General features: G+C 40.0%; 3 long non-coding RNA genes across 3 annotated transcripts; 2 read left to right on the plus strand and 1 right to left on the minus strand.

Annotated features, from left to right (window-relative positions):
* Positions 1 to 749: 749 nt before the first annotated feature.
* LOC131458833 (uncharacterized) lies at positions 750 to 7531 on the minus strand. The gene is made up of 7 exons (XR_009240132.1): positions 7487 to 7531; positions 6767 to 6819; positions 6128 to 6171; positions 5592 to 5642; positions 3205 to 4785; positions 1917 to 1977; positions 750 to 1551 (listed from the first exon to the last, which is right to left on the minus strand). It is a non-coding gene; the product is annotated as an uncharacterized LOC131458833 (long non-coding RNA).
* Positions 7532 to 7721: 190 nt separating this feature from the next.
* LOC131457958 (uncharacterized) lies at positions 7722 to 13541 on the plus strand. Its single transcript, XR_009240041.1, has 3 exons — positions 7722 to 7855; positions 9092 to 12441; positions 12807 to 13541. It is a non-coding gene; the product is annotated as an uncharacterized LOC131457958 (long non-coding RNA).
* Positions 13542 to 17956: 4415 nt separating this feature from the next.
* LOC131458821 (uncharacterized) lies at positions 17957 to 18565 on the plus strand. The gene is made up of 3 exons (XR_009240127.1): positions 17957 to 18150; positions 18253 to 18347; positions 18431 to 18565. It is a non-coding gene; the product is annotated as an uncharacterized LOC131458821 (long non-coding RNA).
* The last annotated feature ends 6815 nt before the right edge of the window (positions 18566 to 25380 follow it).

Here is a 25380-nt window from a genome sequence, read left to right on the forward strand (position 1 = left end):
TCAAGGAAGTTTTCATAATATATAATTTCATATTCATATCAATACCTAAAAATAGAGGTTTTAAAAAAATCACAATGAAAGTGCAGTTTCCTTTTGTACCACAAGGTGTCAGTGTTTCTTCTGAAAATCAGAGGGATTTTAGACCAGTCACAGATTTTTAAAATAGATGAAGTAGTGATTAAGTAGTGCTAACTCAATCAGTTTTTACCTCTACTAAATTAAACATTTTGAGTGACAGCTAAGTTAATATTCATCTGTGTTCCAGGAGATTTGCTTGGTGGTATAAAAATTAAATAATAATAAATGAAAACAAGTTGTTTTAAGTGATTGGCCATTTTATTAGTTGTAAGACAATGAAGTCATCAACATCAGTGTTACACCAGAAGCTAACCATTTTAAGTTTGCCAATTATTTTCACTTTGGATCATTTGTAAATGTATACACATAAATGACAGTGACCAGGTTATTTTAAATTTTTTTTTCTTCTTTACACAAAAGGCAGATTTAAGATGCTGCACAGAGAATAAATAAATATAGGATTAGGTTTAATTCAGATTCTTTCCTTAAAGCAGTAAGATTATATAAAAGGTAAAAGATTATAAAGAACTAGAAAAAAAACCAAATAAATCATTAAAACTGAATCATTTGAGAACATCATCATTTCCAGGTTTGACAAACACTGATCAGTATTTTTCTACATTTCATGACATTTCATGGACCAAACGATTATTCCATCCATTGAGAATTAATTGATTATGAATATAATTGTTAGCTGCAGCTCTACTACGGTGGCCTTGAAGTGCAAATCACCAACACAAATAGGAAAACACCGGCAACTGAAACCCAACACTGTCAACCGAAACCCAACAACAGCAACTGAAACACAACACCGTCAACCGAAACCCAACAACAGCAACTGAAACACAACACAGTTAACCGAAACCCAACAACGGCAACTGAAACACAAACGTCAACGACATCAACTGAAACAACATCAGCTAAAACAACCAAAACACAAGAACATTAACTGAAACTGGTTGTTGCATTTCAGTTAATGTTGAATTTCCCATTTGTGTTGGTGATTTGCACGTCAAGGCCACCGTAGTAGAGCTGCAGCTAACGAATATATTTATAATCAATTAATTTTCTCGATGAATGGAGTAATAGTTTGGTCCATGAAATGTCATGAAATGTAGAAAAATATTGATCAGTGTTTGTCAAACCTGGAAATGATGATGTTCTCAAATGATTCTGTTGTAATGACTTCTTTTTTCTATGGAGCAAAGAAACCAGAAAATATTCCAAAAAATAAATAAAAATGAACAGTTAACTTATTGTTCACGAATACAAAAGACGGAACAACTCCCAATGCAACACTTAAGTGTGAATTATAAATGAAGTTAAAGTGTAAATAATCAGGTGACTTTTCAAAGCAATGGAAAAAAAAAAATAGAGAGCCATTTTCTATTAATTTATACAAAAACTTCAAACTTCTTAATCCATACTGATGGGGTGAAGTGGCTGTGGCGCCCCCAGCTGGCCGCACTAAAACTTCATTGAATCAAAAAAGAAAGGAAAGAAAGAGAGGAGAGAGAAGGGATAGAAAGAAAGTTAGACATAAATAACAACAAGTGGCAGTGAAAGAAATACGGTGACAGAAGGGAGAGTAAAAAGTAAAGTAATAAAGAATAATAGGAGAAGGAAAGAAATGAAAGAAGGGATAGAGGAAAGAAATAAAAAAAATGAATAAAAGAAAGGTACAATGGCAGAAAGAAAGAAGGGAGGGAAGGAGGGCCCAGAAAGAAATGAAAAAAGAAACAATGGAAGGAAGGGGAAAAGGAAAGCAATAAGAGGATGAAAGAGGACAGAAAGGAAAGAAAGAAAGAAAATACAAGGAAATCTGTTTGTCTACTCACACAGGTAAATCACATCCAGTCCAGTCAGTGAAATCCAGTCCATGTGTTTCGCTGCTGGTTTCTGTGAACGCATGAAAACAGAAAATTAACTTGGGGCAACTTCACGTTATCGTCTCCGTCCTCCTGCAGAGGCTGATGCTGCTCCATCATCCTTTCCTCGTCTCCTCTTTTCTCCTCTCCTTGTCACGCAAACAGGGACAAAGTGTGTCTCGGACCTCGTCTCATTGATATGTCCTGTCCCACAACTTAGACAAACAGTCGGACAGGACTGTGAGTCTGTTAGTGTCGGACAGTTTTGCTCTTCGTTCACAGCGAAGAGTCCATTACAGTCCCTGCACTGTGAACGGTCATCAATGGGAAAAGGGGAAGAGGGATTGGGGAAGATAGAGGACGGAGACAAAAGAAGGGGACGTTTACAACATGAATGACGCAGACAACAATGACAAACAAACATTGAAACACAAACGTTGCTAACGCTGACTACTCTCACTCTGTCCTGAACTAAGTGTGTAGGTGCATGGAGTGTTGTTGTTGTCTGACTTAGCTGCGATTAACATTTCTATCAGTAAGTCCATTTTATCTTAGAGAGAAGAGAAACCCAACAATTCACACAATGAGCAAGCACAAGTGCCAACAGTGGAGAGAAAAAACTCCCTTTTAACAGGAAGAAATCTCTGACAGAACCAGACTCAAAATGTGCGGCCATCTGCCTCGACCGGTTGGGGTGATAGGAGATAGGAGGTAGAGACAAGACAGCGAGAACAGGAGCAGAACAACATCGACCAAAACATGTTACAGCAATGTAAAACACACAAGGGGCCCCCATTTTGTGCTTTTAATATAAAGTTTTGTTGCTGTGGCAACTTTAAGGTTTTACTTTTAACGTCGCTTTGACTAAGTTTTGTGTTGCTGTGGCAGCAACTTTAAGGTTTTACTTTTAACGTCGCTTTGACTAAGTTTTGTGTTGCTGTGGCAGCAACTTTAAGGTTTTACTTCAAACGTCGCTTTGACTAAGTTTTGTGTTGCTGTGGAAGCAACTTTAAGGTTTTACTTAAAACGTCGCTTTGACTAAGTTTTTGTTTAAGAGCATACATTGAAACACTTATACAGATGTAACAACGTAATAATGTAACATGTTCTGAGATGTCGTGGAGATCCGCCAAGCGTTGCCTCAAGGTCTCCATGTTGGGTCTCCTTTCTGGAATAAATAAGGGGGAAAAAAAAAAACCCACAAAAGCAGCAACAAACACCAGTTACTCAAGCCACAGGAGGAGATTGGGATACTCACCACCATAGGTTCTTCTGTCTCATGGTGGCCACTGACCAGGGGGGCTATTCCAGAAGTACGTCTCTCTTCTGAAATAGGAGTAAAAAAGAAACCCCCCCCCCAAAGCAGCAACAAACACCAGTTACTCAAGCCACAGGAGGAGATTGGGATACTCACCACCATAGGTTCTTCTGTCTCATGGTGGCCACTGACCGGGGGGGCTATTCCAGAAGTACGTCTCTCTTCTGGAATAGATTAGTAAAAGCAGCAGCAGCAGCAAACACCCCAGTGACTTAAATCACAGCTCAGTTCTGACTCGTCATACAATGAGAGGACAGATGCAACAAACTACATGTACAACCGATCTGTACAACAGATCTTTTTTACAAAAGAGATATGCTACGGTAAGATAGTCCAATTCCAGTTCCATCGGGTTCAATCCAGTTCCATAGGATCCGATCCAGTTCCACTTGGTCCAATCCAGTTCCATTTGGTCCAATCCAGTTCCATTGTATCGGTCACAAAGCAGCAACAGACAGCAGTCACTTTAGCCACAGTCGAGTTTGGGGGGAGATTTGCCACCCTTTTTCGTTCAGGTGGACGAGGACCGTTAGGGGAGGGGACTGTGGATCACAAGCTTCTATGTCTTGTGTTGCATTGCGACGGATCCATTGTCTTTGGCTAGCACCCAATAAAATGTATTGCACCCAATAGCCTGGACCAACTCCAGAAACAGTACATTTCACCCAATGCACTGCACCAAAACAATACATTGCACTGCGCAGATAGCGCAGCACACAGCCACACAGCCACACAGCACAGTCAAACAGCCTACATCACAGCTAAGTGCCGTTTGAAGGTCATGTTGAAAGTCACTGTTTTGTGCTGTAACATATTTGAGAAACCCCTTGGAAAACCTTGGGGTCTCTTGTAAACCATGAAATACCACAAGACCTTGTGAAACCATTTTAGCCATTTTATAGGGCTATTAAAGTTTTTGCTTCCTCTGAAGCTTTATAATAGTATTGGTCCTATATAAACCTTTAAATGTAGCTTTATAAAGCCGAGAACAGAAAAGGGACTCAGGTCCTCGCCTGCTCCCTCTCTGGGTGCAGCAGTTGAGATTGAACCTGAGAAATCCCTTGAGAAACCATGAAACCTTGAAACCATTTTAGCCATTTTAAAGGGTGCACCCGCTGGCATTAAAGTTTTGCTTCCTCTGAAGCTTTAGTAATATTGGTCCTATATAAACCTTTAAATGTAGCTTTATAAAGCCGAGAACAGAAAAGTGAATCAGGTCCTCCCCTGCTCCCTCTCTGGGTGCAGCAGTTGAGATTGAGCCCGAGAAATCCCTTGTGAAACCTTGAAATACTGAGAACCAGTAAAATACCTTGAAACCATGAAATACCGAGAACCGAGGAAATACCTTGAAACCATTTTAGCCATTTTATAGGGTGCACCCGCTGGCATTAAAGTTTTGCTTCCACTGAAGCTTTAGTTATATTACTGGCCCTTTAAAGCTTTAACGCTTTATAACGCCTACAACAGAAAAAGGACTCACGTCCTCCTCTGCTTCCTGGGTGCAGCAGTTGAGATTGGAGCCTGTTGGGGTGAAGAGATGATAAGAATGAGAGCAGGAAATAACACGTAAAACAGCAAAAGTCAGCGTTTATTTATGGCGTATTTCCACCGAATCTACTCGCCTCGACACAGTACGATTGAGAGATTTAGACCCTCACCACTCCGCGTCCAGGCTGCTAATGAATCTCGCATGACGTCTGCTGTTCCCGCACTGGTTTACAGAGCGGACTGTAAATGTTTCTTCACTCAGTCTCACACTAAAATAAATGACTGCATTTGACACATATCAAGACATAACACAGATGTTATGTCTTGATATGTGTCTGTACTGATATCTGTATGGTGCGGTTATATCAGGCAAATTGTCAATGATGCATATCAGGACTTTCCTTACTGAGGAGTGGGCAACAGTGGCGTGAAACTGCGTCACACACGCACATACGCACGCACACACACGCGCTGGACTGAAACACAGCAGCAGTGTGATGCCGGTCGCGGACCAGACTCCTCTGTTAATTATTGAGATTTTAGACCGGTAATTGGGATCAACCCAGGTTTTAGGATTGTCAAGTAGTTTAACTGATCTACAGTTTGGCGCTGTTCGGCTTGATTTCTGTCAAGTTTTGTTCCGTGTCAGACATCTCTTCTACTTCTTCTCTAAAAATAGCACCTGCTATCAGGTACTGTAGTAGTGGAAACGCTACTTCAACCGTACCGTGGCGAGTAGAGCCGGTGGAAATACGCCATTACCGATAAGAAGACAACTGATGTTAGTGGTGAAACACAGAGAGTAGAAAAAAAAAAAAAAAATGTAAAGTACAACTTACCTCTCACGCTCCGACCTCCACTGCACCCCCATGCACAGTTGAGATAGGAGCCTGTTGGGGTGAAGAGATGATAAGAATGAGAGCAGAAAATAACCCATAAACCAGCAAAAGTCAGCGTTTATTTATGGCGCATTTCCACCGAATCTACTCGCCTCATGTCTGTACTGATATCTGTATGGTGCGGTTATATCAGGCAAATTGTCAATGATGCAAATCAGGCGATGGCGTCATTTAGCGACTTTTAGGACAGCCAATAGTGACTTTCCTTACTGAGGAGTGGGCAACAGTGGCGTGAAACTGCAGTGACTTCGTTTTATACGCCACACACACACACACACAAGAGTGACTTGTGGAGCAGTTGTTTTCAGTGTCACTGAATCACTAGAATCAGTTCATTAAAACTATTTGTTCAGTATTTCCTCCATGACCGGAGCACAGACGCCGTCTGGCACAGTCGCTGGACTGAAACACAGCGGCAGTGTGATGCCGGTCGCGGACCAGACCAGATAAAAAAAGAATTTAAAAGTACAACTTACCTCTCACTCTCCGCCCTCCCCTGTGCAGCAGTTGAGAGTGGAGCCTGTTGGGGTGAAGAGATAATAAGAATGAGAGCAGAAAATAACCAGTAAACCAGCAAAAGTCAGCGTTTATTTATGGCGTATTTCCACCGAATCTACTCGCCTCGTGTCTGCACTGATATCTGTATGGTGCGGTTATATCAGGCAAATTGTCAATGATGCAAATCAGGCGATGCCTTCATTTAGCGACTTTCCTTACTGAGGAGTGGGCAACAGTGGAGTGAAACTGCGGTGACTTTTAATCAGTTCATTAAAACTATTAGTTCAGTATTTCCTCCATGACCGGAGCACAGACACCGTCTGGCACAGTCGCTGGACAGAAACACAGCAGCAGTGTGATGCCGGTCGCGGACCAGACTCCTCTGTTAATTATTGAGATTTTAGACCGGTATTTTGGATCAACCCAGGTTTTAGTCTTGTCAACTAGTTTAACTGATCACCTGCTATCAGGTACTGTAGTAGTGGAAACGCTACTTCAACCGTGCCGTGGCGAGGCAAGTAGAGCCAGTGGAAATACGTCATTACCGATAAGAAGACAACTGACGTTAGTGGTGAAACACAGAGTAGAAATAAAAAAGAATTTAAAGTACAACTTACCCCTGACGCTCCGCCCTCCCCTGCTCCCTTGGTGCAGTAGTTGAGATAGGAGCCTGTTCCGGTTAAGAAATGATAAGAATGAGAGCAGAAAATAACCCGTACACCAGCATAGTCAGCGTTTATTTATGGTGTATATAACATAGATGTTATGTCTTGATATGTGTCTGTACTGATATCTGTACCGTGTCACGGCACAAACGCGATTATATCAGGCAAATTGTCAATGATGCAAATCAGGCGATGGCTTCATTTAGCGACTTTTAGGACAGCCAATAGCGACTTTCCTTACTGAGGAGTGGGCAACAGTGGCGTGAAACTGCCGTGACTTCGTTTTATACGCCACACACGAGTGACGAAGCAGTTGTTTTCAGTGTCACTGAATCACTAGAATCAGTTCATTAAAACTATTTGTTCAGTATTTCCTCCATGACCGGAGCACAGACCCCGTCTGGCACAGTCGCTGGACTGAAACACAGCGGCAGTGTGATGCCGTTCGCGGACCAGACTCCTCTGTTAATTATTGAGATTTTAGACCGGTCATTTGGATCAACCCAGGTTTTAGGATTGTCAACTAGTTTAACTGATCTACAGTTCAGCGCCGTTTGGCTTGATTTCTGTCAAGTTTCGTTCCGTGTCGGACATCTCTTCTACTTCTTCTCTTCTAAAAAGAAAATAGCACCTGCTATCAGGTAGTGTGGTAGTGTGAACGCAACAACTTACCTCTCAGCTCCTCTCCCTCCTACTGCACGATTGTTGCCAACGCGGAAGTGGCTTTTAAAGGAAGTTTCATTATTGGCGCGCGAATGCTCAAACCAATCAGGAAGAAGGGAGAGTGAAGGTGGGCTCGTCTTGGGAGGGGCTATTATTGATAGCCAATGAAAAGGTAAAATGGGTTGTCCACTTTTGTTTGTTTTAACCCATTTGTCCTTTTCATTGGCTATCAATAATAGCCCCTCCCAAGACGAGCCCACGTTCACTCTCCCTTCTTCCTGATTGGTTTGAGCTATCGCGCGCCAAAACTGAAAATTCCTTTATCAGCCACTTCTGCGTTGGCGAGAATCGTGCAGTAGAAGGGAGAGGAGCCGAGAGGTAAGTTGTACTTTAAATTCTTTTTTTATTTCTACTTTCTGTGTTTCACCACTAACATCAGTTGTCTTCTTATCGGTAATGGCGTATTTCCACTGGCTCTACTCGCCTCGGCATGGTTGAAGTAGCGTTTTCACTACCACAGTACCTGATAGCAGGTGCTATTTTTAGAAGAGAAGAAGTAGAAGAGATGTCCGACACGGAACAAAACTTGACAGAGATCAAGCCGAACTGTAGATCAGTTAAACTGCTTGACAATCCTAACATGGGTTGATCCCAATTACTGGTCTAAAATCTCAATAATTAACAGCGGAGTCTGGTCCGCAACCGGCATCACACTGCAGCTGTGTTTCAGTCCAGCGCGTGTGTGCGCGTGTTTGTGCGTATGTGCGCGTGCGTGTATGTGCGTGTGACGCAGTTTCACGCCACTGTTGCCCACTCCTCAGTAAGGAAAGTCCTTATATGCATCATTGACAATTTGCCTGATATAACCGCGCGGTACAGATATCAGTACAGACACATATCAACATGTATGTTATGTCTTGATATGTGTCAAATGCAGTCGATTCATTAGCAGCTTGGACGAATAATTAACAGAGGAGTCTGGTCCGCGACCGGCATCACACTGCAGCTGTGTTTCAGTCCAGCGACTGTGCCAGACGGCGTCTGTGCTCCGGTCATGGAGGAAATACTAAACAAATAGTTTCAATGAACTGATTCTAGTGATTCAGTGACACTGAAAACAAATGCTCCACAAGTCACTCTTGTGTGTGTGGCGTATACAACGAAGTCACGGCAGTTTCACGCCACTGTTGCCCACTCCTCAGTAAGGAAAGTCGCTATTGGCTGTCCTAAAAGTCACTAAATGACGCCATCGCCTGATTTGCATCATTGACAATTTGCCTGATATAACCGCACGGTACAGATATCAGTACAGACACATATCAAGACATAACATCTGTGTTATGTCTTGATATGTGTCAAATGCAGTCATTTATTTTAGTGTGAGACTGAGTGAAGAAACATTTACAGTCCACTCTGTAAACCAGTGCGGGAACAGCAGGCGTCATGCGAGATTCATTAGCAGCCTGGACGCGGAGTGGTGAGGGTCTAAATCTCTCAATCGTACTGTGTCGAGGCGAGTAGATTCGGTGGAAATACGCCATAAATAAACGCTGACTTTTGCTGTTTTACGTGTTATTTCCTGCTCTCATTCTTATCATCTCTTCACCCCAACAGGCTCCAATCTCAACTGCTGCACCCAGGAAGCAGAGGAGGACGTGAGTCCTTTTTCTGTTGTAGGCGTTATAAAGCGTTAAAGCTTTAAAGGGCCAGTAATATAACTAAAGCTTCAGAGGAAGCAAAACTTTAATGCCAGCGGGTGCACCCTATAAAATGGCTAAAATGGTTTCAAGGTATTTCATCGGTTCCAGGTATTTCATGGTTTCTCAAGGGATTTCTCGGGCTCAATCTCAACTGCTGCACCCAGAGAGGGAGCAGGGGAGGACCTGATTCACTTTTCTGTTCTCGGCTTTATAAAGCTACATTTAAAGGTTTATATAGGACCAATATTACTAAAGCTTCAGAGGAAGCAAAACTTTAATGCCAGTGGGTGCACCCTTTAAAATGGCTAAAATGGTTTCAAGGTTTCAATGGATTTCATGATTTCATGGTTTACCAGGGATTTCATGGTTTCTCAAGGGATTTCTCGGGCTCAATCTCAACTGCTGCACCCAGAGAGGGAGCAGGCGAGGACCTGAGTCCCTTTTCTGTTCTCGGCTTTATAAAGCTACATTTAAAGGTTTATATAGGACTATTACTAAAGCTTCAGAGGAAGCAAAAACTTTAATGCCAGCGGGTGCACCCTATAAAATGGCTAAAATGGTTTCACAAGGTCTTGTGGTATTTCATGGTTTACAAGAGACCCCAAGGTTTTCCAAGGGGTTTCTCAAATATGTTACAGCACAAAACAGTGACTTTCAACATGACCTTCAAACGGCACTTAGCTGTGATGTAGGCTGTTTGACTGTGCTGTGTGGCTGTGTGGCTGTGTGCTGCGCTCTCTGCGCAGTGCAATGTATTGTTTTGGTGCAGTGCATTGGGTGAAATGTACTGTTTCTGGAGTTGGTCCAGGCTATTGGGTGCAATACATTTTATTGGGTGCTAGCCAAAGACAATGGATCCGTCGCAATGCAACACAAGACATGGAAGCTCGTGATCCACAGTCCCCTCCCCTAACGGTCCTCGTCCACCTGAACGAAAAAGGGTGGCAAATCTCCCCCCAAACTCGACTGTGGCTAAAGTGACTGCTGTCTGTTGCTGCTTTGTGACCGATACAATGGAACTGGATTGGACCAAATGGAACTGGATTGGACCAAGTGGAACTGGATCGGATCCTATGGAACGGGATTGAACCTGATGGAACTGGAATTGGACTATCTTACCGTAGCATATCTCTTTTGTAAAAAAGATCTGTTGTACAGATCTGTTGTACATGTAGTTTGTTGCATCTGTCCTCTCATTGTATGACGAGTCAGAACTGAGCTGTGATTTAAGTCACTGGGGTGTTTGCTGCTGCTGCTGCTGCTTTTACTAATCTATTCCAGAAGAGACGTACTTCTGGAATAGCCCCCCCGGTCAGTGGCCACCATGAGACAGAAGAACCTATGGTGGTGAGTATCCCAATCTCCTCCTGTGGCTTGAGTAACTGGTGTTTGTTGCTGCTTTGGGGGGGGGGGTTCTTTTTTACTCCTATTTCAGAAGAGAGACGAACTTCTGGAATAGCCCCCCTGGTCAGTGGCCACCATGAGACAGAAGAACCTATGGTGGTGAGTATCCCAATCTCCTCCTGTGGCTTGAGTAACTGGTGTTTGTTGCTGCTTTGTGGGGGGGGGTTTCTTTTTTACTCCTATTTCAGAAGAGAGACGTACTTCTGGAATAGCCCCCCTGGTCAGTGGCCACCATGAGACAGAAGAACCTATGGTGGTGAGTATCCCAATCTCCTCCTGTGGCTTGAGTAACTGGTGTTTGTTGCTGCTTTGGGGGGGGGGGTTCTTTTTTACTCCTATTTCAGAAGAGAGACGAACTTCTGGAATAGCCCCCCTGGTCAGTGGCCACCATGAGACAGAAGAACCTATTGTGGTGAGTATCCCTTTCTCCTCCTGTGGCTTGAGTAACTGGTGTTTGTTGCTGCTTTGTGGGGGGGGGGGTTCTTTTTACTCCTATTTCAGAAGAGAGACGTACTTCTGGAATAGCCCCCCTGGTCAGTGGCCACCATGAGACAGAAGAACCTATGGTGGTGAGTATCCCAATCTCCTCCTGTGGCTTGAGTAACTGGTGTTTGTTGCTGCTTTGTGGTTTGTTTTTTTTCCCCCTTATTTATTCCAGAAAGGAGACCCAACATGGAGACCTTGAGGCAACGCTTGGCGGATCTCCACGACATCTCAGAACATGTTACATTATTACGTTGTTACATCTGTATAAGTGTATCAATGTATGCTCTTAAACAAAAACTTAGTCAAAGCGACGTTTTAAGTAAAACCTTAAAGTTGCTTCCACAGCAACACAAAACTTAGTCAAAGCGACGTTTGAAGTAAAACCTTAAAGTTGCTTCCACAGCAACACAAAACTTAGTCAAAGCGACGTTAAAAGTAAAACCTTAAAGTTGCTGCCACAGCAACACAAAACTTAGTCAAAGCGACGTTAAAAGTAAAACCTTAAAGTTGCCACAGCAACAAAACTTTATATTAAAAGCACAAACTGGGGGCCCCTTGTGTGTTTTACATTGCTGTAACATGTTTTGGTCGATGTTGTTCTGCTCCTGTTCTCGCTGTCTTGTCTCTACCTCCTATCTCCTATCACCCCAACCGGTCGAGGCAGATGGCCGCACATTTTGAGTCTGGTTCTGTCAGAGATTTCTTCCTGTTAAAAGGGAGTTTTTTCTCTCCACTGTTGGCACTTGTGCTTGCTCATTGTGTGAATTGTTGGGTTTCTCTTCTCTCTAAGATAAAATGGACTTACTGATAGAAATGTTAATCGCAGCTAAGTCAGACAACAACAACACTCCATGCACCCACACACTTAGTTCAGGACAGAGTGAGAGTAGTCAGCGTTAGCAACGTTTGTGTTTCAATGTTTGTTTGTCATTGTTGTCTGCGTCATTCATGTTGTAAACGTCCCCTTCTTTTGTCTCCGTCCTCTTTCTATCTTCCCCAATCCCTCTTCCCCTTTTCCCATTGATGACCGTTCACAGTGCAGGGACTGTAATGGACTCTTCGCTGTGAACGAAGAGCAAAACTGTCCGACACTAACAGACTCACAGTCCTGTCCGACTGTTTGTCTAAGTTGTGGGACAGGACATATCAATGAGACGAGGTCCGAGACACACTTTGTCCATGTTTGCGTGACAAGGAGAGGAGAAAAGAGGAGACGAGGAAAGGATGATGGAGCAGCATCAGCCTCTGCAGGAGGACGGAGACGATAACGTGAAGTTGCCCCAAGTTAATTTTCTGTTTTCATGCGTTCACAGAAACCAGCAGCGAAACACATGGACTGGATTTCACTGACTGGACTGGATGTGATTTACCTGTGTGAGTAGACAAACAGATTTCCTTGTATTTTCTTTCTTTCTTTCCTTTCTGTCCTCTTTCATCCTCTTATTGCTTTCCTTTTCCCCGTCCTTCCATCGTTTCTTTTTTCATTTCTTTCTGGGCCCTCCTTCCCTCCCTTCTTTCTTTCTGCCATTGCACCTTTCTTTTAATTAATTTTTTTTTCTTTCCTCCATCCCTTCTTTCATTCCTACATTCTTTCCTTCTCTTATTACTCTTTATTACTTTACTTTTTACTCTCCCTGTCACCATATTTCTTTCACTGCCACTTTTTGTTATTTATGTCTAACTTCCTTTCTATCCCTTCTCTCTCCTCTTTCTTTCTTTTCTTTTTTGATTCAATGAAGTTTTAGTGCGGCCAGCTGGGGGCGCCACAGCCACTTCACCCCATCAGTATGGATTAAGAAGTTTGAAGTTTTTGTATAAATTAATAGAAAATGGCTCTTTATTTTTTTTCCATTGCTTTGAAAAGTCACCTGATTTTTTACACTTTAACTTCATTTATAATTCACACTTAAGTGTTGCATTGGGAGTTGTTCCGTCTTTTGTATTTGTGAAGAATAAGTTAACTGTTCATTTTTATTTATTCTTTGGAATATTTTCTGGTTTCTTTGCTCCATAGAAAAAAGAAGTCATTACAACAGAATCATTTGAGAACATCATCATTTCCAGGTTTGACAAACACTGATCAATATTTTTCTACATTTCATGACATTTCATGGACCAAACTACTACTCCATTCACCGAGAAAATTAATTGATTATAAATATATTCGTTAGCTGCAGCTCTACTACGGTGGCCTTGAAGTGCAAATCACCAACACAAATGGGAAAACACAACATTAACTGAAATGCAACAACCAGTTTCAGTTAATGTTCTTGTGTTTTGGTTGTTTTAGCTGATGTTTCAGTTGATGTCGTTGACGTTTGGGTTTCCGTTGGTGTTGTGTTTCAGTTGCCGTTGTTGGGTTTCGGTTGACAGTGTAGGGTTTCAGTTGACGTTGTTTTCCTATTTCTGTTGGTGATTTGCACTTCAAGGCCACCGTAGTAGAGCTGCAGCTAACAATTATATTCATAATCAATTAATTCTCGATAAATGGAATAATCGTTTTGGTCCATGAAATGTCATGAAATGTAGAAAAATATTGATCAGTGTTTGTCAAACCTGGAAATGATGATGTTCTCAAATGATTCAGTTTAAATGATTTATTTGTTCTATGGAGCAAAGAAACCAGAAAATACTCACATTTAAGAAGCTAAAACAATCATAAATCTTGTTTTTAATAATGACAAACCCATTATCAAAATAGTTGACGATTCATTTAATGTAGTGGATTATTCGAGTAATTGTTTTAGCCCTACACCGTAGTCATGTATTGCTAACTGCATTTTCTTTCTTTTCTATTTGCTTTGCATGAAAACTGCTTTAAGGAAAGAGTCTGAATTAAACCTAATCCTATATATTTATTTTTTATAAATAAATTTATACTTTACCTTTCTTTTTCAACTTATTATATGCTGTGTTGTTTGACTATTTTTCTACTTTGTATTTATGTCTCTGTGCAGCATCTTGAATTTCCCTTTTGTGTAAAGAAGAATTTTTCTTTTTAAATAACCTGGTCACTGTCATTTATGTGTATACATTTACAAATGATCCAAAGTGAAAATAATTGGCAAACTTTAGCGTCTGGTGTAACACTGACGTTGATGACTTCATTGTCTTACAACTAATAAAATGGCCAATCACTTAAAACAACTTGTTTTCATTTATTATTTAATTTTTATACCACCAAGCAAATCACCTGGAACACAGATGAATATTAACTTAGCTGTCACTCAAATGTTTAATTTAGTAGAGGTAAAAACGAATTGAGTTAGCACTACTTAATCACTACTTCATCTATTTTAAAAATCTGTGAGTGGTCTAAAATCCCTCTGATTTTCAGAAGAAACACTGACACCCTGTGGTACAAAATGAAACTGCACTTTCGTTCTGATTTTTTAAAACGTATCTATTTTTAGGTATTTATATGAATATGAAATTATATATTATGAAAACATCCTTGACATTTTTGCTTTGTACAATAAGGTTATAAATTCAAGACCATTGTCTTACTGTGGAGACAAAATATAAATACAGCAATATTAAACGTATGCATTTCATAGTGCAATAAAATGTTTTGTTTTCATTTAAAAAAAACAAAACACCACTGGTATCAACCTCAAAACCCCACAAGTTCTGTCCTGTGTATAAGTGTTGTTTACTCACAATTAAATGTATTAATTAGGAATAAATGACTGAATTAATGTGGAAAATGTTTATCGAAAAACTTTGACAGTGAATCACAGGCATGATTTAAACAGTCAAACAAAAACGAATTTGAAATGATCTTAAAATTAATATCAAACGTACCTCCGACAGATGAAAACATGAGAAATAACTGCATTTTCTGATTAATTAACCTAATCCTATATTTAAATGTGTACTTTAATCTTTCTTCTTTTTGCCTTGTTTAACCTTTTCTAATTTATTTTATGCTGTTTTGTTTGTGCCTATTTTCCTGCTTTGTATTGTGTTTTTTTTCATGTCTCTGTGCAGCATCTTGAATGTGCCTTTTGTGTCATGTATGTGTATACAGTGAGTAAATGCTTAGTTTTAGTTCCATTTTTATTAGTTTTAGTGTTGCTATGAGTTTTTTTTTGTTTATGTAATATGGAGTATTTGCCAGGTGCAAGATGCAAACAGGTCATAATAAGTATTGTGTCACAGCAAACGATACCATTTCAAAAGTTTATTGGGACACTGCATGTTTGTTTTTTTGCATCATTTTTTTTCTGATGGTCTGCTGTGGACGCTGAGTCGCCATGGATGCTGGAGTGGACGCTGGAGTCACCGTGGATGCCAAAGTTGCAGTGATATTTGTGGTTGCTGTCTTGCAGCAGGTTTTATACTGACGGACAAAACATTTTTCACAAAGACTTTTCTGCAAAAGCCACAGTGATGATGGCTGCTTTGCACACAGTCAAGGTGGCATTTGTAGGCACTGTATCCTAAAAGACAGATAGGAAAAGTGATTCAGAGGTTTCAAGAAGCAAACAAAACAATACACTTTTCAAACCCTGGCTGTCTGAGAGGCAAAGTGTTACATTACTTCTGAATGAAGAGCTTCAAAGAACAATCATTATTATCAGGGGCATCTATAAAAATGCAGGAATCTTGAAACGTTTTTTCAAAATCTAAATTCTCAACAAGAGTGAAAAATATACATGGACTCAAGATTCTATACACATGAAGTACAGTAGACATAGATGAAATGACTCTAGCATTAGTTTTCATTTTGTGAGTGTCTGATACTCAAAGGCATGAGTTGAATTGTCTGATGGTCACACTTATCCATGGTTCTAAACACCCGCCAACCCGAATTAAAATCATTTTGGCGGGCGTTAATAAAAACTTACTCGCCAGTTTGGCCGGTGATGCATGAGGCAATCATGTCAGTCAGAGCCGCTCTACTGTTCTCGCTCCCTGGGCAGTCCAGACTACATACTGAACACTGTCCCGGTGCTACGTGATGACGTACAAGACGCCCATTGGCTGCGCGCAGGCAGTGCAACCAACCAGCGCGAGAAACCATGGAAACAGAAAACACAAAGAAGAAAAAGAAGAAGAAAAAAAAGGAAATGCGTCAGTTCATTCTTTCTTTTTCTAAGGAGGGAGCTAGCTAAAGCAAATTAAAAAAGTAGCCTAAACTTAAACTCGAGTAAGTGAACTAACGCTTTTATCCAAACAGCGATTTACATAATTATGAGAGAAAAAGTCGACATTATGAGAGAAAAAGGTCGAAATTATGAGATAAGAAATGCGCATTTTCACTGGTCCCTTCATCCATCATCTCGTTGGCCTAACCGTGCTCACAATATGCAATCCTAAATTAGGTAACTCGAGGTAACCTCTCACACTACACGACACACCCCCTCACACTCTACGACACACCCCTCACACTACACGACACTCTGATTGGGTCACAGAAGAAACTGCGTCTGAAACGTGATGACGTTTACGTTTTAATGACGGAGGAAAAGGTAAGAATGGATAAAAAACACATTTTGATATTGAACACTGGATGAATAGTCATTATTTGTGTACATTAAATCAATTAAGTGTGGTTTATTAAACAGTGATGTCTGCATGCTGTAACAATAGCGATTGTAACAGCAAGCAAGACGCAGCGATGTTTTCCTTTTTTTTCTTTTATTTATATGAACAGGTTATAACATTGAGACAGAGGGTCTCATTTTCAACCAAGAAACGTTTAAGATAAATTATATGATCTCTATATATTAGTATTTATCTATTTTTTAATCTTTAAATGACTCTGACAAGTTGCACACCTGTGACCTCAGTTCTACAATTGTTAAGATAAAAGATTTGATGATGAATAATATTTTTCAGGTTTAGAAATGAAAAATTCTGTTGAATCACGGTCAACAGTGTCACTTGATTTTGATTTTATTTCAGTTAGCCTGCATATATTTTAGGACAGGGAAAGTGTTACAGGCAAATGCAGTCCAGTTCATTACTACTTGATTCTGGATTAAAAATGTTCCCATGTCAAAATTACAAAATACAATTTTATTTTAAATTTTCTCTTTTAGAGCAGCACTACGTTCAATAATGGAGCAGGCCCTGAGCTGAGCAGATGCGATTGTGCCAAACAAAGGGGAGCTTTGGTAAGTCCGTCTATATTATCAAATATGTTTTCATTTCAATGCTGAAAGGCCTTCATTTCCCCATGAGCCTTACATGTTATGAAATATGATGTTATGTCTGTTTGTCCTGACCCTGGATAACTGTGACCCTCATCCCTTTGAACATCAGACACTCACAATAAGTACACTTAACTAATGCTGGAGCCATGTCATCTATGTGAATCTTTAATCCATGTGTATTTTATTTTCACTCTTGTTGAGAATTTAGATTTTGAGAAAAAGTTTCAAGATTCCTGCATTTTTATAGATGCCCCTGATAATAGTGATTGTTCTTTGAACCTCTTCATTAAGAAGAAATGGAACAATTGGCCTCTCAGACAGGGTTTTAAAAAATTATTGTTTTGTGTGTTTCTTGAAACTTCTGAATCACTTTTCCTGTCTGTCTTTTAGGATACAGTGTATACAAATGCCTCCTTGACTGTGTGCAAAGCCATTATCACTGTGGCTTTGTGAGAAATGTTTTGTCCGTCAGTTTAAACCCTGCTGCAAGACAGCAACCACAAATATTACTGCAACTGTGGCGTCCACGGTGACTCCGGCGTCCACGGTGACTCCAGGGTCCACGGTGACTCCAGCGTCCACGGTGACTGCAGCGTCCACAGCAGACCATCAGAAAGAAACATGTATGTTTACAAAGGTACTGTGTCATTCTGAATTCAACATGGATCTCTTTTGGAAGTTGTTGACATTTGCATTTGAGACATTATGTAACAATTGTGATTGTGATGATGGTCTACAGGTGCCAGAGGACACTGAAGACCATCCCTACAGCAAAGACTTGGTGAGTCTCAGCATTTCTTTCACACATCATCAACCACACAGATCTTTACTCTCTCAGTCAGGCTTATGTGTGTGTCCATTTAGAGCAGTGATGTTACTGTGGCCAGACAAGAGGACACGTCTTCAAAGTGTCTTGTGCTACGTAAGGAAGTGCAAATGATCAAGGAAAGAAAATGTCTTATTCAAAGTACTTCATCACATGTATTCACTGTTACATATTTATGCGTTCATCATTTAATTTTAGGAAAGGCCCAACAAGCCAAACAGCAACGATGTGAGTCCAGTTGTCTGTTAATTCATGTCATTACTCAGGATGAAGGCATGCTGCAATACCTTAAGGTGAGTGACAATGGCATTTTGAGTGTGGTGTTTGTGTATTTATATATGAATACCCAAGCTAAACACCTATAATATATTTATAGAAAATCATCAGAGGCAACATTGTGTCTCCCTGGGCCAAGAAGGAGGACAGGGTCTTCATTCTTTTTGAAGATGATGACCAAGTGGACCAGGTGATGCACTTCTTGTCTGGAGTGGTTGAAAGTCCACAGACAGATAAGAAGTCTATCTTATCTTATCTTATCTTATCTATCTATCTATCTATCTATCTATCTATCTATCTATCTATCTAAGACATGGACACATGTGGAACTGAGTTTGACTCCAGGTAAACTGATCATTTAGGAAACTGTTAATCCAATTCCCACAACAGTTTATATCCCATAATGTACGTGAGTGTCATTAATGACTTCATTATTTTGTTATATCATTTTGTCTCATCAGCGAGATAACTCGGCTTCAGAGACACATGTCCAAGGAAGCAAGACTCAAACTGGAAAGCCTTAGAGAGTGAGGACTTTGTCAGGCGCCTGTAATCCATGACAACTTTTTGAAAAATGTAAATAGTTAATTGTCTGCTATGCATACAAATAAAAACGATATATCATTCATTACTTGTATTCATTACATGCATTTGAAAGTTATGCAACTTCCTGTGCAGAATCAAGGGTTTCAGTTTTTTTGTTTTACTTTCATCAAAATACCTACTGATGTCCAACTGGCTGGGTTTGATTCAGATACCAATGTTTCATATATCTTCCTGGAAATAGGTAACATCTCCTTAATGACGCACTCAGCAGATCTCGTCTACTTAACATCTGTCTGTCACCACCAGCTGGACCACAGCAGCACAGAATTTTAGGAGGGTTTTTTTCAGGTTAAAAACATGATCAAGTTGACTTTTATTAGTTCCAATCGTTGTTCTGTCCATTTGAATAACATGTCAAACTACAGACTAATAAGACATTCAATAAATGTAGGCCTATATTAAACACACCTTTTTTTAACATACAGGTTGCCATGATGTTGGAAGTTTGCAAAAACAAATTAAATTATTCAAAACGTTTATTGTACAGAAGTGTGTTCACAGTGGAATTTGTGATACTATATATTGTATCAACGTGACAATTATATAAACGTGATACTATATTGTATCAACGTGATAATTATATAAACGTGATAGTATGTTGTATAAACGTGATAATTATATAAACGTGATACTATATTGTATCAACGTGATAATTATATAAACGTGATAGTATGTTGTATAAACGTGATAATTATATCATATAAATGTGAGTATGTTGTATAAACGTGATAATTATATCATATAAATGTGACAGTATGTTAAACGTGATAATTATATCACATAAATGTGATAGTATGTTGTATAAACGTGATAATTAAATGTTAAAAGAACTGCGTGCCTGTTTCCAATCGGCATTTATATATTTTAGCAGTTTGGCTATAACATTTCATAGTTTACAAAGTGACATTAATTATTCACAAATTGCACAGAAAGAACGTTTCTGTGTTCATATAAGTCAACACGAGTGTTTATTCTTCTCTATTCCTGTCGCACACCGGGATGAAAGTCTCTTGTCAACAAGTGTCTGTGAAATACGCGTGTGTAAATAAAGTTTCAATAAAAGTAACGTCATCACGTTTCAGACGCAGTCTCTTCTGTGACCCAATCAGAGTGTCGTGTAGTGTGAGGGTGTGTGTCGTCAAGTGGTCTGCGGGTCTGCAGCTAGACCCTTCTCGAGCCTTCAGTCACAAGCAGGAAGAGGACGAGGAACAGCGGGGACAAACATATGGTAACTGCTGCCTTAATGATCCACACATTTCTTAGATTTGCTGTTGAAACTCTGTTCACACCTGCTGTTAACATCCGACCCGAGTGATCCGATCACAGGTGCTCAGATTACATCTACTGCTGCTGCTAATGTGACGACACGAGTCCACATGTAACGATCATAGTCTAACCATGCATGTTAGCGTTGTCAATGAAACTGTCACAATTCACTGTTTTCAGAAACGAATTTAGTATTTGTCAAAAATGTCTTCATACTGTCATAAATGTCCTAGTATATTATGTCAACAACTGTCAAAAATGTCTTAGTATAAAAAATATAAACTGTCAAAATGTTTCTTAGTTTTGTATGTCATCCAAAAATGTCCGAATACAATATATGTCGTCCAAAATCACTCAAAAAAGTCATAGTATAGTATGTTTTGCAAAATCACTCAAAAAAGTCATGTCGTCCAAAGTCAGTCAAAAACTCATGTCGTCCAAAATCACTCAAAAAAGTCATAGTATAGTATGTCGTCCAAAATCACTCAAAAAAGTCATAGTATAGATCACTCAAAACAGTCATAGTATAGTATGTCGTCCAAAATCACTCAAAGAAAGTCATAGTATAGTATGTCCTCCAAAATCACCCAAAAAAGTCATAGTATAGTATGTTGTCCAAAATCACTCAAAAAGTCATAGTATAGTATGTTTTGCAAAATCACTCAAAAAAGTCATGTCGTCCAAAGTCAGTCAAAAATTCATGTCGTCCAAAATCACCCAACAAAGTCATAGTATAGTATGTCGTCCAAAATCACTCAAAAAAGTCATAGTATAGTATGTCGTCCAAAATCACTCAAAAAAGTCATAGTATAGTATGTCGTCCAAAATCACTCAAAAAAGTCATAGTATACTATGTCGTCCAAAATCATTCAAAAAAGTCACAGTTTAGTATGTCGTCCAAAATCACTCAAAAAAGTCATAGTATAGTATGTCGTCCAAAATCACTCAAAAGTCATAGTATACTATGTCGTCCAAAATCATTCAAAAAAGTCACAGTTTAGTATGTCGTCCAAAATCACTCAAAAAGTCATAGTATAGTATGTTGTCCAAAATCACTCAAAAAGTCATAGTATAGTATGTTTTGCAAAATCACTCAAAAAAGTCATGTCGTCCAAAGTCAGTCAAAAACTCATGTCGTCCAAAATCACCCAACAAAGTCATAGTATAGTATGTCGTCCAAAATCACTCAAAAAAGTCATAGTATAGTATGTCGTCCAAAATCACTCAAAAAAGTCACAGTATAGTATGTCGTCCAAAATCACTCAAAAAAAGTCATAGTATAGTATGTCCTCCAAAATCACCCAAGAAAGTCATAGTATAGTATGTCGTCCAAAATCACTCAAAAAAGTCATAGTATAGTATGTTGTCCAAAATCACTCAAAAAGTCATAGTATAGTATGTTTTGCAAAATCACTCAAAAAAGTCATGTCGTCCAAAGTCAGTCAAAAAACTCATGTCGTCCAAAATCACCCAACAAAGTCATCGTATAGTATGTCGTCCAAAATCACTCAAAAAAGTCATAGTATAGTATGTCGTCCAAAATCACTCAAAAAAGTCATAGTATAGTATGTCGTCCAAAATCACTCAAAAAAAGTCATAGTATAGTATGTCGTCCAAAATCACTCAAAAAAGTCATAGTATACTATGTCGTCCAAAATCATTCAAAAAAGTCATAGTATAGTATGTCGTCCAAAATCACTCAAAAACATCATAGTATAGTATGTCGTCCAAAATCACTCAAATAAGTCATGTCGTCCAAAATCTCTCAAAAAAGTCATAGACAAGTATGTCATCCAAAATCACTCAAATAAGTCATGTCGTCCAAAATCACCCAAAACGTCATAGTATAGTATGTCGTCCAAAATCACTCAAAACAGTCATAGTATAGTATGTCGTCCAAAATCTCTCAAAAAAGTCATAGAAAAGTATGTTGTCCAAAATCACAAAATCAAGTCAAGGTTTGTCGGACTTCAGGTACGATATAAAAGTGTCTGTGTTGATATGGACTGATAAAAATAAAAAGGTTTTCACATTTTTCTCATGTTTCTTCACTCATTTACTGCAATGACCACATTTTAAACTGGCTACTACTTTGTCTAATCATGTGCCATGACCTACAAATGGCTGCAGTTAAAGGGACAGACCAGGTGTTTTAGAAGCATGATTGAATGAGGTATTGACACTGTTGTGGAAATAAGATTTTTTTTAAACAAAATTCAGTATTTAGCTAGGTTACATAATAAATGTAATGTTTCAAACCAGGATCAAGTGAATAAGGAAGAAAAACCAAGCGACGACTTACAGTTGCAGATAAAGTTTGCTGTCCAATGTTTACTCTTCACAGTAAGTCGTTGCTTGGTTTTTCTTTCTTATTCACTTGATCCTGGTTTGAAACATTACATTTATTATGTAACCTAGCTTAATACTGAATTTTGTTTGAAAAACCTCGTTTCCACAACAGTGTCAATACCTCATTCAGACTTTATATGCAACTGTAATAGGAGTAGGAGGTCTTACAACCTGTGCACTTCATGGAGGAGGAGGAGGAGCTAAAAAAATATTTTATTTCCTGGTCAGTGATACTTTGAACTATACCTTTAACTGAGACGAGTCAAAGCACGAGAACTAGTTTTCATGTGTTAACAATGTAAAAGTGACACTCACACATTCATGTGCTGATCCTGTTTCAGCAGTAGTTACTCAGAACCTGGACCCAAAACCTCATTTTAGTGAAAAGGAATTTTTTCACTGTGTGGCCAAAATTTCAGCCACTTCTAGGGAGCCAGGGACTGCCACGCTGTGGACTGAAACAATGCCGTGGTTGTGGAACCAAACATGCTGGACCAGAACGACCCTGCGGTTGTGGAACTGAACCCACCAGATTTGTGGTGCAGGTTTGTGCCAGTCCGGCAAGTTCGGTTCTACAACTGCTGCGTTGTTCTGGTCCAGCATGTCTGGTTCTACAACCATAGCCAAAAAAAACCCCCAACCTGTTGCTGTGGGACCCAACCTGGCAACCCTTGCACTGCGAACAGCTCAGCAGCCGCTGTGGGACCCAACCTGGCAACCCTCGCACTGCGCGCAACCCAGCAGCCGCTGTGGGACCCAACCTGGCAACCCTCGCACTGCGCGCAACCCAGCAGCCGCTGTGGGACCCAACCTGGCAACCCTCGCACTACGCGCAACCCAGCAGCCGCTGTGGGACCCAACCTGGCAACCCTCGCAGTGCGTGCAACCCAGCAGAAGCTGTGGGACCCAACCTGGCAACCCTTGCACAGCTCGCCAAAAAAAAAAACACCTTTACACCACAAATTCAACTTTCCATATCCCAAGTTCTCCCTGTGAATCTGACCCCCACCACAGCGTACACAAGCCAGCCATTGCCACATTGCCAAGTCCCAACATCCCCGCCCACTCGCACAACCCAGCCGTTGTGTAACCAATCAACCGCACAACCCAGCCGTTGTGTAACCAATCAACCTTTCACACAACCCAGCCGTTGTGTAACCCAAGCCAGTACTGAACCTACAACCCCATGAACCGAACAACAACCGCAATCTTGGTTGAGAGCAAAGCCACTGCGCCACAAGTTTGTTAGAGAGGTGGGTGTTTTGGTCTCCTTTCAATGTTAACTGTGCATGTTGAACTTTAAAATGTGTTGTTCTTTATAAGATTTGAACCCACGCCGTCAGAATTTGACAACAGCGTTCTTACCAACTGAGCTACTGGGTCTTACAGTTGTTCAGATTTTCGGCGAGCTTTGACTGTTTACATTGAATCTTGACCTAAAAAAAGAAGACTTCTGTGAGATTTGAACTAACAACCTCAGACATTCAAGCCTAATGCCAACAGCATGAGCTATTTGTCCTGAGATGAATGCTCTATATTTCTTGGTAATTTTAACTTTTTCATCTAGGTCAGATTTTTTAGGATTCTGAACTTTTTTCAAAAATCTCCCCACGATCTGTGGACTTCATAGAATATTGGACTTCTGAAGTTTAAAAAAATACTCAAGTGGTCTTTCCAGGAATCGAACCCCAGTCTCCCAATCTAGGAGTCAACGGCAAACACACTGAGCTAAACAACTCTAGAGATTTTTTGAGTTTTCTTTTATATATTGTCATGTGTAATAGAACATGTGGGTTCAACTGTTGTGTGATAAAGTTTAGAATCCTATTTTCAACACAAACAGTCCAAACCTCTTTGAAGAAGCATGTGAGTAATAAGGTTGACAGCAATGACATGGTCGTGGAACAAAACCTGCCAACTACCCCATAGGGGACAACCCCACACTTGGCGGACTTTAACAACCAAGAGCTTGTCCCCTATGGGGCAGTTGGCAGGTTCTGTTCCACGACCGTGCCATTGCTCTCAACCTTATTACTGACATGCTTCACCACAGCGAGGTTGTTCTGGTCCGCCAGGTTAAGCTTCACAACCATGTCCTACATTTAAAATGGAAAGACCTCAGTCCTCTTGTGCATTCATGTGGAACTGAACCTGCAACCCTGTGGACTAAACAACCTTATGCCTTATGCTTGTGAACGGAGGCATCACGCCACATATTCCGGAGCCAAGAGGGACTTTTGGTTTCCTTTGAATCTTCAATTTCGATGTTGAACTTTAAAATGTGTTGTTCTTTATCAGAATTGAACCTGTGACATATGAACTAGACAGCAGCGTTCTTACCAACAAAGCTACTGACTCTTTACACTTCCTGAGATTTTCTTTGAGCTTTTAACTGTTTACATTGAATCTGGAACTAAAGAAAGCCATCATGACAAGATTAGAACTCACAACCTGAATAACACAAGTTTTATTTTTTCCAGCATGAGTTATTCATACTACAGTACTCAATAACACTTTCTTGGTGTTTTTAACTTCTGTTTTTGGTGTGAAGTTTTAAAGTTGTAATAAATTAAATCCATTGTGAGATTCGAACTTATAATCTCAGAGATACAAGTCGCCTTCTGACAGACTGAGCTATTTGTCCTGATGTTTTCATGCTGAATTTCTTGTTGTGCTTAACTTTCTCACCCTGGTCAGTATTTAAAAAAATTCTCTCTTCATTACACCTACATTTTAATACCGACAACTCAACATACAACAGTGTATTTAATAGGTGTTTTTATCTATTTAAGTCAATGTCTGGTAGACAAAGCTATTTGACAAACAGTT

This window comes from Solea solea, chromosome 4, assembly GCF_958295425.1.
Source record: "Solea solea chromosome 4, fSolSol10.1, whole genome shotgun sequence".
NCBI classification, from domain to species: domain Eukaryota; kingdom Metazoa; phylum Chordata; class Actinopteri; order Pleuronectiformes; family Soleidae; genus Solea; species Solea solea.